General features: G+C 31.5%; 1 protein-coding gene across 2 annotated transcripts in view; it reads right to left on the bottom strand.

Moving 5' to 3' along the window:
• Positions 1 to 1,849, bottom strand: part of LOC106469853 — a 17,745-nt gene extending 15,896 nt beyond the window's left edge. The window contains exon 1 of one of the 2 annotated variants that reach the window (XM_022398416.1): positions 1,641 to 1,849. The gene's annotated coding sequence lies outside the window, so the exon portion shown is untranslated. The remainder of the gene's footprint in view (positions 1 to 1,640) is intronic. The other variant, XM_022398415.1, reaches the window with a different exon arrangement.
• Between the last annotated feature and the right edge of the window lie 958 nt (positions 1,850 to 2,807).

Below are 2,807 nucleotides of genomic sequence, written 5' to 3'. Positions count from 1 at the left end.
AAATTTTAGACACCTGATACATAGCTAGTATACTGTCTTATAAATTTTAGACACCTGATACGTTCATGCAATAAATACTTCTATTTTATTTTTGCTACTTTCTGAAAACAACAGGCTGACAGCAATAAGTGTCATGCCCATAGGCCACGACCCCACACCACTCGAATACTTTTCACACTTTTAATCCCAAATTCATGTATAAACATTTGATTGAATATGTTCAAAATACTTGCAAATATAGGCTACCATAAGTTAAAATAACATTGGAAATTCAATAATACGAAAAGCAAAAAGTACCCTACTTATTATTATTTGTATAATTATTATGACAAAGTGGCTGTTGACACCATTAAGATGGTGGCAATTAAAACCAGGAATAATGCTACAAACAACAGTAAATTAAACAGTTTAAACTACAGGCCAGGAAGTCCCAACTCAAGCACCTTGCAAACAAATACTACCACATGCACCCCAAATAAATTACTGCTTTACCAATGTAGTAATACATCATCACACAAACATTTCACCACAGCTAATGGCCTACATTTATTACAATTACATGCTATCAATTAGTACGTCTACATCCACAGTGTACAAAACACACACACACACACACCGTAGTATGTATATTCAAATGTGACAAATTGGTTGATTTTTTTGGGAACTTTTTACCTGCCCTTATTCTTTTTTAATAGTCTGCCTTGGAAGTCCCCATGCCTACAATTCTCATCATGAGATCCTTCCTTTTTAAATTGATCTAGACTAATTTTAAGTTTCTCGAAAGAAGAAAATGCTGTCACAACGTATATATATGGTTATTCTTCCTTGTTTCTAGTATCAAATGGCTCATGATAACTAATATTGTCATTTTGTAACAAATTCCGTGAAATATTGGGGTTAGTCAAGCAAGCTATATTAAACTGTTGATATTGGTGTCAATAGCTTTTCCACAGCAGTAACTGCCACTGGCTGGTTGAAATAGTAAGTCAGTGGCTTTTACTGCCACCTTTCTGTTGGTGATGATAGCCACAGTCTTATCATTACTAACCCACCATCAACAACAAAAATACTTTGTTTTGTTTCTCCCACAAAAATTTAAAATATTAGCTGCATGATGCCTCTGGGTGAAAAGATACAAATTTATGATTTAAAAAAATAGAACAGTTTTAATTTTCTAACAGTAACACTGATTCATTGTCGTATGGAATGATTTGCCAACACCAGTACTGCCAGTAATTAAGGCTGGCACTTTATTGTTTTATATGTTTAACTTCAACTTTAAGAACAATATGGGAATCGATGATTTCCTAATAATAAGCAATATTAACAGATAAAGGGCGAGTTTAAACTTCTAAGTTCTACATTTCCCAAATACGAATGTGCAAATACAGCCATGAAACTGACCAAATTGTACCTTGTTGTCTGTATGTTACACTAGATAGCTTTGTTAATGTTGGCCTATTTTCGTATTATAACTTAGACTTATATTATAAATAAGTTATGATACCAAACTAACATTAAAATTTTAAGTACTCAGCCTAGTAATACTATTGGTATTACTACTATTACTAACATTAATAGTATTAATTACTATCTTACTATGTTAATAACTTAATTGTAAAATAGTAAATTTGGCTTACTTTAATATAAGTTCATAGTATTAGTATTTCATAGAAAGCAAAAGCTTTTCATTAAATTACATAAATTAGTTTCATTTCTTCATTATCAATGATAAAAAATAGCTTTTAGTTTTACTACAATGTTGAACACGCATACACTAGGCCTAAATTAGTACGATATACAATACTTCTGACGTTCAGTTTAATAAACCGATTGCAGTTTGCCAGTTATAGAATAAACAAATCTGCATTGTATGTTGACCGGTTTAAACTAGCCAGCGAAATACCAAGTGCCCTCTAACGAGAAGGAAATAAACTAAGCTACAATAAAATATAAATTTAATTTTGTCACAAGTCTTCTTATGGAGCATTTTTTGTTTGTTTGTAGTTAAACACAAAGCTACACAATGGGCTATCTGTCCAATTACGGGTATATAAACCCGATTTGTAGCGTTATAAGCCCACAGTCTTCCTGATGAGCCACTGCGAGGAGTTAACACTCTTTAAATGTTTAAATAGTCACTTAAAATAATAATTATAATAACAAATATAAATATCCATACATATATATAAATAATCATATTTGCAAAGATTTCTAAAATATTTGTTAGTCACAAGACCAGCTAGTTATTAACTTGCCTAAACTGTGAATGAAAGCAAGGGTCTATGATTCGCGTCCCACTGCTTCAGAAACGCGTTCTCAGCTTTTTGGCTGTGGGTGCGCTATCAGAGTGAAGGTCAACTCCCACTATTCGGTCAGACAAAAGTAGGCTAAGAGTTTGCATTAGGTGCTGTTGGCTAGCTGCCTTCTCTCTTTTCTATCAGATCGAAATTAATAAAGCTATACTCAGACAGCTCTTGTATATCTTTATGCGAAAACTGTAAAACAAACAAGCATGTTAAAAGAAATTATCTTTTGTACATTTTATGTATTGCCATCTAGTGTCTATTTTTATAAGCAAAATACTTTCAAATCCATATCGTTTGGAAGAAAATGAGAATACATTTTTCTTCCTATATTAAACAAAGATTAAGATTATTTAGACATAATACAGGAACTACTAATTCCATTTATATACATTGAATGTATTGGATTTGAAGATTTAAGTCATTATGTTTTCTTACCAAATATTCGATATAATAACATTTTTTTAAATCCTATTATTTGCATTTATTTTGAATAAGTAA

Source organism: Limulus polyphemus, unplaced genomic scaffold, assembly GCF_000517525.1.
Source record: "Limulus polyphemus unplaced genomic scaffold, Limulus_polyphemus-2.1.2 Scaffold3685, whole genome shotgun sequence".
In the NCBI taxonomy this organism is placed as follows: Eukaryota; Metazoa; Arthropoda; class Merostomata; order Xiphosura; family Limulidae; genus Limulus; species Limulus polyphemus.
The sequence above is the reverse complement of the archived record's forward strand: the minus strand, read 5'-3'. Positions and strand labels throughout refer to the sequence as shown.